This window comes from Capsicum annuum, chromosome 3, assembly GCF_002878395.1.
Source record: "Capsicum annuum cultivar UCD-10X-F1 chromosome 3, UCD10Xv1.1, whole genome shotgun sequence".
In the NCBI taxonomy this organism is placed as follows: Eukaryota; Viridiplantae; Streptophyta; class Magnoliopsida; order Solanales; family Solanaceae; genus Capsicum; species Capsicum annuum.
In genome coordinates this window covers 66497961-66514723 of record NC_061113.1, presented here as the reverse complement: position 1 = coordinate 66514723, position 16763 = coordinate 66497961, and positions in this window count along the sequence as shown.

The following is a 16763-nucleotide window of genomic DNA, read 5'->3' as shown; positions in this document are numbered from 1 at the left end:
TAGCAAATTTATAATTGGTTGTGGAGATATTGTGGATTCATCTTATAGCTATGTTGAGTTTATTCCCTTAGGATGGTTTTCCCTATTGTTAGTGTGGAGATTGGATTCTCCTTTCTCGATTTGACATAGTTTTGTTTAGTGAAGTTGGAAAGTTAGAGGCAGGTGCCCTTTTTTGTTATTTCCTTTCAAGTTCAAAAATTAAAAGTTCTCGATCTCGAGTTGTTGACTTTCTGGTGGTGGTTGTGACTTTGATGTTGGTTTCGAGATTGGTATATTTATTCTTCAATGATATGATTATAGGGTGGATTTAGGAAATTCCCATATCAAGGTTTTTTTTGCCTAATGAGGCTTAGTGGAGTATTTCTCCTCGGTGATATGAACCTGTGGCTACTTATTTGCCTAGATGGAGTATTGGATTGGTTAGTTCTCGGCTTAAGTTATTTTTTCTGTGTTACTAGAGTTTTAACCTTTTTAGGTGTGGTTTTCAGCCTTTGGAAGTTCTTGAGTATGTTTGGATAGTTCATTCCTTCTAGCTGACATAGAATGGATTATATGCACTTTTACCAGTGGTTCATCCTTTTGTATGATTTCTAGTTTGCAGTTATATTTTATTTCCTCCAACCAACATAGAGTTGGTTACTTGGGCTTATCAGTCAGTGATTATCCCTATGGTGATTTTTCTCTCCAGATAGGTCTCAACTATTTCTTAGTATGATTTATCTCGGATATGTCAAATTCAGAAACTAGAGTTAATTTAAGATAGTTGATATTGATATATCCTTATCGACTTAGTTTTGGATTTGACTCCTTGGAATGACGACTTAGAAGTATGATGGATTTAGAGCTTAGTGCCTTCCCATTTTTAGTTTGAATTTAGATATCTGAGATCAAGCGATTCATCCTTGGTATTAAGATTTCAGCTTGGTATTGCAGAGGTTTTGTGCAACTTTTTTTTTGGACTTGTCCTTGTTCAGATTTCATTTATAAGCTGCTTGAGCTTACTCCATGGTTGCCTATTCGGTTTCTAAACTTCGGTTTGAGTATTGATAAGTGTTCAAATGATAGCATATGGGCCTCGCATTGGTTATTTCTGTTTTGACCTCTAGTTTTTGTTTTCTTTGAGAATTTTAGATAATTTACCCAGTTGGAGTAATATACTTGAGATGGATTCCATATGGATTTATTCGCAATTGTTGGAACATCCTAGAGAGAAATATTTAGTAATGGGTAGTTACACCTTGGACTTCAGGATTTTAGTTTGATTTTCATTTGGACTGGTTAGGGTATTGTAATTGATTGTATTCCTTTATTATCTCGATTTGTATGCCCGACAAAAGCGTATGAGTTTATTCTCATATTTCTCGTATGGACTTTCAGTAGAGCAGTTTTAGTTCTTTGAGTTCTCCATTAACAAACTGTGTGGATGAGACTCATGTGATTTTCCTCCTTGCTTGGGGTAGATAGCATGTGCAAAATAGTAAGGGAAGGTTAATTTTGGATTTGGAGTCAGTTGTATGACTCATATCTTAGTTTGCTTTTGTCTTGGATGAGCCCTTTCTTATTTATGTGGCTATAGATATGGTATCAACATGTTGTCATTTAGATGTGTGTGCATCATCCTTCTTGGTTTAGTTTGAGTCCAATTAGCGATTATGTAAAGTTTTGGCTATTTTGGAAGTAGAATGAAAGTGCTTGTTGAAAAAGGTATACCTATGGAGAAATCCTTTAGAATCTTTGAGGAGGTTATTTGGGAAGACATGCTTGGAGCATTTGAGCTTAGTACCTCATCTTTTAGAGCTTCTGAGATTCTTTCTATCCATTGACTTCTGGGGAAGAAAGTCCTTTTAGTAGTGGATATTGTAATAACCTTTTAGGTAAATTTCCATATTTATGCTTATCTTTACCATTTGAGCTTCTGCATAGCTTCCCCAAGACATTTATGACTTGATGGGACCTATGGTTTGGTTATCTAACAGTTCATTTGGTTTTTAGAGCTAATTTCCCATTTAGAAGTATTCATCGATTCCTAATAGTTGTCGAGCAAAAACTTCAGTAAAATTATTTTGGATGCAAAATTTCAACTGCACTAGCATCTATGTAATATTGATTTTAGGATAGGTAGACCCTTGGTTTGGATCACATAGCACCCGGGCACATTTCGACCCATTATTCGAAAAGTCAAAAATCAAAATATATAGGAGTGGAAGCCACAAGTGTCCTAAATGACATCGGACAGAAAATTTCACTTCACCAATGCCTCCTGAATGTTGGATTTTGTAGGGTTACATAGTTCATTTGCAAAAAAAAAAAGTCGGAATGATTCTGAGATGTCATAAACAAGTTTTGACCTTGCAGACCCATTGAAACTCATATGAAATGCCATTTTGGCCGATTTTTTTGGGCGTTCTTCACTTCTTTGAGAACCCTAGCAGCTATAAAAGATTTGTTGACTTAAACCTGAGTCTTGTGGGTTGATTAGGAGCTTGTATAACTTGTGTAATCTATTTTTGCTACAAATCTAAGGTAAGATTCCTTCAAATTAGGTATAAATTTCTTGATTTCTAAATCCAAAAACCCCTAAGTCCTTGAGGATCAGTTGTATCCATAAATGTGATTGATTTACTCAAATTTATTGAGCGTTATAGCTCCCTAATAATGTTTGAATAATGGGTTAGTTTTGAAAACTCATTTTCCGAAGGTCGTACCCGCTTGGGGGTTTGGTGTCATTTTAGACCCATGGCATATTAGTGCCATAATGGGTGTTGTTTTTTCTGTAATGATGCTTAGTTTACGTTATAATTTACTCGCTCATGGAATAAAAAACTTAAAGAAAATGGATGGAAAAGCTTGTTGGTTCGTGAGCAATTGGACTCGAGGTAGGTTAGGCTTACTTCTAGAAAAATTGAGCTTGATTGTAGTATAATCATTGATATCTTGTGATATTGAATGGGGTGTTAGATGATAAATGGATGATTGGTGATACGTGGTATTTGTTGATTCTTGTAGGCTATTAAACTTGCAAAATATAATGCTTGATCTTTATCCTAAAACCTTGGGTAGTTCTACTTGTAGTCTCATGAATAGTATGAGATGCTCTCATTGCCCTAATAGTTGAGAATAATGTTGTTGGCTAACCACAAGAGTATGTTAACCTAGATATAATTAGTTATAGAATATCCTTAGTGTTGGGATGACTTAGAAAGAATGCATGAAGAGCATTTTCCTTTATAGGCCTAGTAATGATTGATAATCTCTTATGGTGTGATTTAGATAACCTAGCCTAATTCTAGGTGGAAGTTAGCCTTGTAGAATTGAACTTTTGGCATTATTGTGGTTTAGGTTTGGAAGTTGACCCACCATAAGCTTAAACGATGAAATTTCCTAGTGTCATAGACATTTGACGAATGTCTAAATCTGGTTATTAAAATTATTATGGTTAAACCCGGTTGTCAGTTTATGTATGTGGTCGATGGTTGGATAATATGTACACTTTATTGATTATTTTGTTGTCATAATATGGATAGCCTTCAAAAGTCTTGTGAATTGAACTTTTGTTTTTGCTATCGCTTGACTTATTGATTAGTTCACCAAGTAAACCTCTAATTATGTTACCACTGTCACTATGAACAAAGTCTAATGATTAATCTAATACTTATGTGAACGATTTCCCTTTTTAGGTTAGTATTGTGAAATGTGGGAATAAAAGAGGTGACTAGCAAGAATGAACTTAACTTATGATTTACGTGCTAATAAACATGATAATCCTGGAAAAGTGATGATTATGTATATCATTTAGATATTCATGCTCATGCATCTACTTATATTATGTAGTGATGACTAATTGTAAAGTATTATGATATGTGTTACCTTGCATCACTTAAATTCAATTATTGTATCTCGGACATGTTTATTGATTTGACTACTTATGTATGTGAATGTTAGTTATCTTGGGAGATGTGCTAATGATATTATGATGACCGGTGAATCAGGAGGATATATTGATATTATGATGATGCCTGGTTAATCTAGAAGAGGTAATAATGTTATGATGATACCCGATGAGTTCAGAGGATATAATAATGTTATGATGATGTCTGGTGAATTCGGAGGATATGTTGTTTTTATGATGATGCTCGGTGAAATCGGATGATATAAAACAATCATAGGAATGCATGGAACTTACAAAAATAGCATGAATTCAACATAATAATACTGAATCGTGGTTTGATTTAATGAATAATAATATTAATACATGGAGAATTGAATAGTAACGATAATTTCATTGTAACATGTTATTAAATCAATAGTGCATGGAGATTCATGGATGAAATCATATTTTAAAACATAATAACTTGAAAGATTATAGATTGGTTATTAAAATAGGTTACTTGGGCTCCATGGATGAATGGAATTCATGGATGAACATCTAGCATACCTGGGATAGTGAATTTTTAGAAGTTCTGGGTGAGCTCTTGAGGATTGGACTTCAAATTGGAGAGCTAGGGTTCTTGATTTGGTAGAGAGATCTTCTTGATTTGGGGGAAAGTAATTACAATAATGAGTTTAAAAACTTTTTAGGGCTTAAAGCATACCTGGGCGGATTAGAATTGTGAGAAAGGATTGTTTTACCCTTTGGAGAAACTTTAATTTTCATCGAATTTTTCTAAAATGGGCACCTAGTGCGATGCGGCACTATCGCACTGTGTCACTGGAAACTGACAACTAGGAGCTAGGCTGACGGCGTGACGCAAAAAAATCGTGGTGCCCCTTTGATTCTGATTTTCACCATTGGCACGGTGCGCCATGATCGCGCTGCCTTACTAGAATCGAACAATTATGAACTAGGCCTACGGCACGACGTGCCACTATCGCAGAGCAACACTGGATATTGACAATTGCTATTTACATTGACTCCGAGATGTGCTAAGGGCCAAAATGACGGTGTTTACTGACTGAAACTGAAAATCTCCATAACTTCTTACCCGATCATCGGATTTAGGCGAATTTTATATCTTTGTAAAGCTAATTGAATTTCCTACACAATGGCAGGCCCTAAACTAAAAAATAATGAGTATTTCAAATATTATATATATGAATACTCATGTATTGGGACTTAGATTATGCAATGAAAATATAGGGCATTATAATATATCCCCCTTGTGATCATTCGTCCTCGAATGAAACTAGTTGAGGAAATTGATGGACTAAGCTTACACACTGAACATGCATATCTAATGCATAGAATACATGACTGAACTGATTTGTAAATGCACAATTGACATGAACATGATGTGCAACTAAAACTGAGCATGATAGCGAGAAATCTTTAGAAGATTAGTCCCATATACTGAATCTGGATTCATGGAGAAAACATGAGGGTACGTTGTCTGCATATCTGCCTCTTCTTCCCAAGTGGCTCCCTCAACAGACTGCTTTTCCAAAGAACTTTGACTAGTGGAAATTTTTTGTTCCTTAGTCTACGAACCTGATGATTAAGAATTTCGACTGGAACTTCCTCAAAGTTAAGACTGTTCTGAATCTCCGAACTTTCTAAGGGAACAATTACCACTGGATCACCAATACACTTTTTCAAAAACTAGATATGGAACATTGGGTGTACTGAGGCTAAATCTGAAGGAAGCTCTAGCTTGTAAGCTACCTTTCTGAAATGACTGAGAATTATAAAGGAGCCGACATATCGGGGACTGAGTTTCCCTTTCTTGTCAAATCTTTTCACTCCTTTCATGGGATATATTTTCAAGTACACAAGATCGTCGACCTCAAACTCAAATCCTTTCTCCTCACATCCTCATATTACTTTTTTTATCTATAGGCAGCCCTAAGCCTTTCTCTGATCAACCGAACCTTCTCAAGCACATCAAACACTAAGTCAGGCCCTACTACTGCACCCTCACTTACTTCAAACCAACTAATTGGATATCTACATCTCTTACCATAAATACCTCAAACAGGGCTATACGGATACTAGACTGATAGCTGTTATTGTATGTGAATACAGTCAAAGAAAAATGGTCATCCCAACTACCTTTGAAATAAAAAATGCATGATCTCAACATATCTTCTAGAGTTTGAGTGGTCCTTTCGGATTGGCCATCTGTTTGAGGGTGAAAAGTTGTACTAAGGTGGACTTGGGTACCAAAACCTTTATGGAATGCCTTCCAAAAGTAAGACGTAAATAGGGTACTTTTATAAGAGATGATAGGCATCGGGACTCTGTGTAACCTTACCAACTCTCTGATATAGAGTTTGGCATAGTCCTCTGCTAAATAAGAAGTCTAGAATAGCAAGAAATGGGCTTATTTGGTCATCCTATCTACTATGACCCAAATAGAGTCATGCTGATGATGGATACGCGGAAAACTTATCACAAAATCCATGTTCACTTTCTCCCACTTCCAAGTGAGAATACTAAACTCATGCACGGACTCACTAGATTTCTAATGCTCAATCTTAACTTGCTAGCATATAGCACATTTAGCTACAAACTCTGCAATATCTTTCTTTATTCCACTCCTCTAATAAATCTCCCATAAATTGCAGTACATCTTAGTGGCCCCTAGATGAATAGAGTAATGAACACCATGTGCTTCTGTATGAATTCATTTCTTCAAATCATCTACACCAAGCACACACAATCTACGCTAACAATGCAAAACACCATCTCCCTCTTGGGAGAAAACCTCCACTTTCTAAACTCCAACTGATGTTTTCAACTTAACTAGACTGGGATCTCTATCCTATTTGTTCTTTTACCTTGAAAACTAGAGATGACTCTGCACCCATACACTACCTTTTACTTAATCGATTAAGCGAATACCTAGTCAGGCAAGCTGATAGAGTTTCTTAGCTAACTTTTTCTTCCCATCCTGCACAAGAGCAACACTTCCCATAGAGAATCTACTGAGAGCATCATCCACTACATTGGCCTTGCTCGGATGATACAGAACACTCATGTCATAATCCTTTAATAACTATTAACACCTTTGATGTAGATTCAAATCTTTTTGACAAAACACATACTGAAGGATTTTGTGATCTGTAAACACATCTACATGCACCCCATACAAGTAATGCCTCCAAATCTTTAAGGTAAAAACTATAGTTGCTAACTCAATATCATGAGTAGGGTAATTCTACTCATGGAGTTTAAGTTGTATGGAAGCATAGGCTATGACATTACCTTTCTGTATGAGGACACAAGCTAACCCTACACTGCATGCATCACAGTATACAACAAAACCATCTGAACTATTTGGTAGTGTCAATACTGGGGCTAAGGTGAGTCGAGTCTTCCACTCTTAAAAACTCTTCTCGCATAAATCTGACCCCTAAAACTTAACTTTCATTTGAGTCAATCTAGACATGGTGGATACAATAGAAGAAAACCCTTCACCAAAACAATGGTAATAGCCAGCTAAATCCAAGAAACTGTTGATATCTGATGGAGAGATGGGTCTAGGCCAGTTTCTCACCAGTTCAGTCTTTTGAGGATCAACTCTAATGCCATCACTAGAAATGATATGGCCAAGGAAAGCTACTAATCTTAGCCAGAATTCACACTTACTGAATTTAGCGCACAACTGATGAGCTTTAAGAGTTTGAAGTACTATTCTGAGGTGGTTTACATGTTATGTTTTGCTACGAAAGTAAACAGGAATGTCATCAATGAAGACTATGATGATTATATCCAAGTACTATTTGAACACTCGGTTTATCAGGTCCATGAAATCTACTGGGGCACTGGTAAGACCAAACAACATGACTAGAAATTCAAAGTGACCATACCGCATTTAGAAAGCTATTTTTGGAATGTCACATTCCCTGAACCTGAGCTGATTAGAGCCTGATCTGAGGTCTATCTTGGAAATATAACTAGCACCCTGAAGATGGTCAAGTAAGTCATTGATTATAGGAAGTGGATATTTATTCTTGGCTGTTACTTTGTTCAACCGATGGTAGTCTATACACATTCTGAGAGAGCCATCTTTCTTAAGCACTAATAGTACAGGTGCACCCCATAGAGAGATACTGGGTCTGATGAATCCCTTATCTAGGAGCTCCTTTAATTGTTATTTTAACTCCTAAACTTCTACTAGAGCCATTCTGTATGGCAGAATAGATATAGGTTGAGTATCTGGGAGAAGGTCTATTCCAATGTCAACTTCCCTTTCAAGAGAAACTCCAGGAAAATCTTCAGGAAATACATCTGAGATTTATTTTCTACTGGAATTGACTAAAGAGTTGGAGTTTCTAAGTTAGTGTCTTTGACTTGCACAAGGTAAATACACCCCTTTGATATCATCTTCCTTGCTATAAGGTACGAAATCAAATAACCCCTAAGAGTTGTGGAACTACCCCTCTATTCAAGGACTGGTTCATTTAGGAACTAAAAATAAACTATTCTATTTCTACAATCAACTAAGGTATAGTATGAGTGGAGCCAATACATGCCAAGAATAAAGTCAAAATCTATCATCTTTAACTCCACGAGATTAGCTAAAGTAACTTTCTGAGATATTATGACCGGAAAGTTCCTATATACCTATCTGGCTAAAATGGAAATGCCTACTGAGGTAGACACTGAAAAGGGCTCTGCTAGAATTTTGGGACTGACTCCAAAGTTGATGGCTATATATGGAGTTATAAAAGAAAGAGAAGCTCCAGTGTCAAGTAAAGCATAAATATGTAAGTAAAAGACCTGCAACATACCAGTAACTACATTGGCGGTACTGAAGAGCATATAATATATTTAGACGCTAACCAGTGGTAGCACTAGAAGCAGCACCTTTCTTTATTGGGCTACCCAATGCAACTGATGACTGACGGGACTGGCACTGTTGGCACACATCTATACCTTTCTAAGCAACTACCCTATACTCTTGAATCCGATGGCCTGGCTTTGCACACCCAAAGCACACATCACTATGATCTTGGGTGTATTTATATGCCTAAGTACCACAACATACCCAAATTTTAGCTAAGTTTGGAGAACAAAGTGGCTAGTTTCTTATGTTTTACTCTACTTCTATGCGATTGAGCTAACTGATGTGATTAGCATAATTTTAGATATTAATGAGATAGATGGAGACATAATGGGACTACGGATTGTGGATGACAAATCACACAAAAGAAAAGTATCTTGTTGGACCAAATATGGCACCTAGAAACTATGTCTAAAACTAATTTGTGATTTATAATTAGTTTAGGGACTTAGAAGTCAATTATGAGAGAAAAGATTATTAAAAAGACTTGATGCTGAAAATTTATCACTATTAATTATTCTGTATTAGTTTTTGAAGATGGGAATAGTGACTTAGGGTGAGAGAGAAAATTTTTCTCTCTTATTTTCACGATTTGCACACCAAGATCGTCTTCTAGTTTTTTGGTATGATGAATTTTTCTATTGTGATCTCTATTTTATTCATAAGTAGCTAGGTTTATTAGTCAGGGTTATTGAAGCCTTGTAGCATGCAATCTATTACTTTGGATTTTGAATTCATTATGCATTAATTTGTTTACATCATACTCTCTTCGATAATCTTGAATTCTCATGGTTGCAAATATAAAGGATGTGCCTTAAAAGATAACTTGATCATGAGAAAGGTTGTTTTTGGTAAAAGAGTCTAGTGATAAGAAAATAGAATTTCCAACCCCTATTTCATATGTTAATGCCTTAACAGGATTAACTACTTGGATATTTCATATTATTTTTGTAAACACTTTGATTTGGGAGAACTAAAGTGAATTAGTCCTTGATGGTTGAGAAACACTAGGATTGTGTTATTAAATATAATACGCTTCTCTATAAGCATGATACCTGTATGAATTCATAAAGCCCATAGTTAGAAAGTATTGAAAACTACAAGGTGGACAGAACCCTAGCTTGCTATTTTTCTTAATTTGAAGAGTACCACACATACTTTATCTTGTTAAACTGAAACCATTAATTTATGAACTGAATCAAATTCGCCCTTTTTGTTTTACGGAAATGAATGATTAAAATTCAACTAATCTGTATACAACTTAATTAGCACCATATTCCCTGTGGGATTCGACCCTAACTTAGTTGGGTTCTATATTTGACAGCGACCGCTTACACTCTCGTACGTGAGGTGTAATTTGGGTATATCAAATTTTGATGTCGTTGTTGGGGAATATGATTGTCGATTGAGTTCATGTGTATTAATTGACTGTTAGTCAAGTTTCCTTATTTTATGTTTATTTTTTATTTTTGTTCATTACAGGCTCATTGTTGTTTATGTCACGAACCAGAAGTTCATGAGAACTATTATTACCCTTTAATCCTGAACCTTATCTCATTGAAAAAATAGCTAACCAATAGAAATATGAAAGATTAGCTGCTTTGGCTAATGCTCAATTAAATCAAAACAATGCAGATAACCTAGGTTGGGTACCTAGTCTAGATAAAGAGAACCTGGGAGATTATGATTTTATTGACCCGGCTAAAAGGAGGCATGCAACGGGAGTAGTTGCACCTGTAAATCAAAATAGTTCATTCAGAGGAAGACTAGACCGCCAAGCTATGCAGTTTTATATTGACAACGATAAGGATAATTTAGATGGAACTGGAGTTACAGGGGTAATTATTCTACCACCACTAGCTCCTGGGGTGAAATTCAACATCACTAGCACTATGATCCAGCCACTGAATTTGAAAGGACTCTTTGGTGGATTACCTGGTGATGATCTAAATCTATATTTTGTGAATTTCATCAATATTTGTAAGTTGTTTGATAATCCTGGAGTGGGACAAAATGCTATTCATTTGAGATTGTTCCCACTGTATTTGTTTGGAGAGGCAACTGTGTGGTTGTATGAGCTGACTCCTGATTCTATAACAAACTGGAGACAATTGAAAGGAGCTTTCCTAGAAAGGTTCTTTCTGCCCTCTAGAATGTTACAGTTGAGGGATGACATCAGCCATTTTAGGTAATTGGCTAATGAAGCTTTGCATGAGAATTGGGCGAGGTTTAAAAGATGTTGACTCAATGCCTAAACCATAAGATAACTAATGAACAATTGATGGAAATATTCTACAGAGCTTTGAACTTACTTACAAAGCCAATAGTGGATAATGCATTTGGAGGAGCTTTTATAGAGCTCACCTTTACTGAGGTTGTGGACATGTTAGAAAGATTAACTAAGACAAGTAGAGCCTGGCATACCAGAGATTCTGTGGTAGCAAGTAATACTGAGTTTAATATAATAACAGCAAAGCTGTGTAGGACAGAAGAGGAGTGTGATCAGGATATGGCTCATATGCTAAATTCATGAAAGATCTTGGGATAAAGAAAAGAGCGGTAACCTACGAACCGGTGGATAATCTCCATCATTGAAGTGTTATTTCTACAAGGTCACTGGTGCAGAAGAAGGCAGACCTAGGAGCATTCACCATCTCTTATACGATTGGGTCTCTAGATTTTTCTAAGGCCTTATGTGATCTGGGAGCTAGCATTAATCTGATGCTGCTAGCTGTTTATAAGAAGTTGGGTTTGGGAGACCCCACACCCACAAACATACAACGTGTAATGGCAGATAGATCGGTGAAAAGGCCAGTTGAAATTCTATATGATATACTTGTAAAGGTGGCCAATTTTATATTTCCTGCCAACATGGTAATTCTTGATTGTGAAGTAGACTTTGAAGTACCTATAATTTTTGGTAGTCCATTCTTAGCAACCGAGAGAGTATTAGTTGACCTGGAATTGAATGAGCTAAAATTTAGGCTCAATGGGAAAGAGGTTAGTTTTGAAGTATGTAAATCCATAAAACAACTAAAGAAAATGAGTTTCTTTACAATTGTTGATATATTATATGAAGATGAGCGAGATGTACCAGTTAAGGATAGACCTATTGTAGAGATCATAGCTGGTTTGGTTGAACTTGCAAACAAGGATGTGAGTGACTTTAAAGTGGCTGGACTTGGAATAAAGTATTTTATTGATCCAACAAATGAGGCATAAATGGTATCATCGATGTATCTTGATGAAGTCTGAGTATTCATGATAATCGATTGGTGTTGCGACGTTAAATCTGGTGCTATATGAGAGGCAACCCATGATTTTATTTTCACTTGATCATATTAAATAAAAATACAAAAATAAGAGTCGAGCCGCAACCAAAACTACGGTGCTTGGTGGGACGCAACCCATCCTTCTAATCATTTTTAGTTGTTTTTAATTATGTGGAGGTGCATGAAGTACTAAGGAGATGATTGGTAAAAAATTTTGTTTGGAATTGAGTTGTGTCAACGGTAGTAAGTTTAGGATTAATGGGAACATTACAGGTAAGTTGGAGTGGTCAAATGTGTAAGGCTCAATTCATGACTCGTGTTAGAGTTGTGACCCAAATTATGTTAATCCACCCCCCAAAGTTTCATGATGCGACTTTATTTTGTGACTTCTAAGGAGGTCTATGGTGGTAGAGTAGGGATCGATAGGCCCAATCCCAGAGGCCACCACTTACCTCGATGGGGGTTCGAGGGTTAATCCCTCATGGTACGGACCTTTCCCAATACTTTATATAAAGAATAGGGTGCATGGCATCCAAGTTTGAATGTACTACAGGGTGTGTGATTCCTAAGTTTTCATAGGCCATGGCAAAGGTGTTGCCTAAGAGATAGCCTAAGAACACTGCCTCAAGTAGGCATTACCATGTGCGGCACACACCATAACTTATGCAACACCTTATGCGGCACACACCTTAATGTTCTCAATATCTTGTGTGTCGCGCACCCAACTGCACACCCTCACTACTTCACTTGCGTGATACCTTGGGTGGCGCACACTTAAACTTGTGTGATAAGATATGTACCGCACACTTACCTTTGTGTGATAATATATGCGTCATATACCATACCATATAGGCTCACTATTTCACATGTGCGATGACCGATGCGGCACAAACTTAAACTTGTGAGATAACTTGTGCGCCGCACACCCTTCTAATTTCAACATATATCCATCTTTGAATTAGGTCACCTGACCCAAATTTCATTCTTTCAATAGACTCCACACCCTAAATGCCAAAATTCATCCGTATTTTACTCCTAAGACATACAATATTTCTCCCTCACTATTCTCTTTGTCCTTCAAGATTACTCTTTGCTTAACAATCTCTAGAATTCCCCCCTTCATTCCTCAATCTTCCATCTTCAAGGTAAGTTTTACTTTTTTAACCCTTAGTTATTGTGACCTTTTGTTATAGTTAATTGATTTCTTAAGGATTATGAATTAAATTGTTGCCATGTATGTGTCAAAGATACATGTTGAACATCTTGGGAAGATAAGAACCATTGTTGTAGTACTTGAGCTTGTACATGGGAGTGAATTGTTCATAACCAACATGGTAGTTGTGTAACCATTAGTTTCCATCTTATTATGTTGAACATAATACTAAGAAAATTGTGTGAAAGTTATGGTGTTCTGTATATCTTTATATGGTTGAAGTTGTAGGACGTGATTTTTTTCAAAAAGTGCTTCATTGAAATAGAATTGGGGAAATTAAAGTGAGTGAATTGTATTGTGACTAATGTTGGTGCACCATATCAAAGTGTATGTCAGCGAATTCTGAGTACCCAACAATAACACTTAATTGGTTTATACTAACAAATTAAGTATGGGGTGGTGACTTCAGCACCTTCATCTTAATTGTAGTTAGTTTCATTATGTGTGGCTCACATGGGTGATTTGATGAATACGGGAAAAATGGCTCCGATGATGATCTCCATACAGGTGGCATGACTCTTAATATAGATGAAGAGTATTACTATCCAGGTTCTTTAGCTTGTTTTTTGCACTAGGGACACTGCCTAGATTAAGTGTGGGGTGACTGGTTACTTTGTGGCTTGTTTTGTAAATAATTAGTACCTTCTCCTTAGTATAATTTTGTGATAGGATTAGTTATTTTTTTTATTTTGTTTCTTCTTACATGTTTGTTTGATTTAGTCATAGTTAGGTGGTTCTCTCGATGATGGATGGATGACGACCGTCTTAAGAGAAAATTAGTCATTTTTTGTATGTAAATTTTCTTGTGGATCACATGGCATTATAGCATGAGTATATGATGGATCATTACGTTTGAAACACCTAGGCTCTATTATGACTCTTGTTGTGATTATTGGTTTTAGTTGAATTCATTTAATTGTTGGGTTGAGAATCTATAATGCTCCTAATTGAGTTAACCATATGTCATGAGTGTGTAAGACTGTTTTATATTCCTTATTTCAACTGATGCCAGAACTTGCCTGGTGTATGTGCAAAGCAAAATAAAGATTGTGAGTTTAGGAGATGATTTAGGTATTTCTTTGACAACCATTGTGCATGCCTTCTTTTGACCTACCTTTGCACATTATCTTAGCTAGCCCCTATTGAGCCTTTAGCTTTTTCTTTTGTTAGCCTCATATGTAGGCTGACCTATTTTTGAATAGACCATAATTTAATCCAAAAGCTCCTAAGCGCTTAAAGAAAAATCAATTTGAGTTAGGAGTTAGACCATAAGAGAAAAAAGGTGAAATTGATGACTCAAAGGATAGTTATTGACATGTGAAATTAATGTGGTTGGGAATAGCAAAAATTGTTGAAAAAGTTTCAAATTTTATCCCAGACATATTACAATGAACCTGCTTTGGCCCTGGTCCTTCTTGGACATTGTGCACCTCAACTAAGGCAAATCGCTTAAGTTGAGGGTGGCTATCATAAGGGTGTATAATATGAAATGGGTTCAAAAAAAAAAGAAAAAAAATATTTGAAAGAGTTGCATACTCCCACCATAGTGTTATTAACTGAGTTTAATGAGATGGGGTGAAAATAGAAGATATGGGTAGATGAAAGTGGTGTAAATTGGTTGTTAGAAATTGGTCTTAGTTGCATAATGTAGTGTATTAAAGCGCTTATGGAAGTTAGTCACTATTTCTGGCCGAAATAGTTCCTACCCATCGTTTAGCCTGCATTACAACCCGGAAAAGACCTATTTGATCCTAATCTTAGCATTCTGATATTAGTGAAGCATTCCACTAAGGGAAAGCATATGGTCATCAGTTGTAATTTGAGAATTCTTTGTGAGAGTGAGTGCAACTTGATTCTTATACCCATATTTTTAGAAATTGCATGATAGTGAGTGATTATGAGTAACTTTTTTGTTGTGAGGGCACATGGTTGATGAAGGTTGGATAATTTATATGATTTCTTTGCTTAAACGGTATGCATGAATTTTCCAACTTAATAAGTCTATTCTTGAGGGTAGGTTGTCTCTAGTAATGATTCGTGAATTTACTTCTTGTTCATAATTGTTATGTGAGCCTATTTGAGCTTCTTGCTTTTCATTAGTGGGTGTTAATACTTGTGTATTATGCATAAATGGATAAGTTTTTTGAGGAAAAATAAATATTTAAGTGTGGGGTGGTGATCCTGGAGGTATTTATATGCCTAAGCACCATAACTTACCCATATTTTAGCTAAGCTTTGAGAACAAAGTGCCTAGTTTCTTCTGTTTTTACTCTACTTCTATGTGATTGAGCTAACCGATGTTATTAGCATAATTTCAAGTATTAATGAGATAGATGGAGACATAATGGGACTATGGATTACGGATGAAAAATCACACAAGAGAAAAGTAGCTTGTTGGACCAAATATGGCACCTAGAAACTATGTCCAAGACTAATTTATCATTAATAATTAGTTTAGGGACTTAGAAGGAAATTATGAGGCAAGATTATTAAAAAGACTTGATGCTGAAAATTTATCATTATTATTTATTCTGTATTAATTTTTGAAGAGGGGAATAGCGGCTTAAGGTGAGAAAGAGAAAATGTTTCTCTCTTGTTTTCACTATTTGCACACCAAGGTCGTCTTCTAGTTTTTGGTATGATAAATATTTCTATTGTGATTTCTATTTTATTCATGAGTATCTAAGTTTATTAGTTAGGGTTATGGAAGCCTTGTAGCATACAATCTATTACTTTGGGTTTTGAATTCATTTTGCATTGATTTGTTTACATCATATCTATGTTTATTAGTTAGGGTTATGGAAGCCTTGTAGCATACAATCTATTACTTTGGGTTTTGAATTCATTATGCATTGATTTGTTTACATCATACTCACTTCGTTTATCTTGAATTCTTGTGGTTGCAAACATAGATGATGTACCTTAAAGCACAACTAGTTCAGGAGAAAGGTTGTTGTTCGGAAAAGAGTGTAGTGACAAAAAAAAAGGATTTCCAACCCCTATTTCATATGTTAATGCCTTAACAGGATTAACTACTTGGAGATTTTTTATTGTTTTTGTAAACACTTTTGATTCGAGAGAACTAAAGTGAATTAGTCCTTGATTGTTGAGAAACACTAGGATTATGTTATTAATTACAATATACTTCTCTATAAGCATGATCCATGTATGAATTCGTAAAGACCATAGTTAGAAAGTATTGAACACTACAAGGTGGACATAACCCTAGCTTGCTATTTCTTTGAATTTGAACACTACCACACATACTTCATCTTGTTAAACAGAAACCATTAATTTGTGAACTCAATCAAATTCTCCCTTTTTGTTTTATGAAAATGAATGATTAAAAGTCAACTAATCTGCATACAACTTAATTAGCACCATATTCCCTATAGGATTCGACCCTAACCTAGTTGGGTTCTATATTTGACAGCTGTCACTTACGCTCTCATAAGAGAGGTGTAATTTAGGTGTATCACACTACCCGCTCTATAC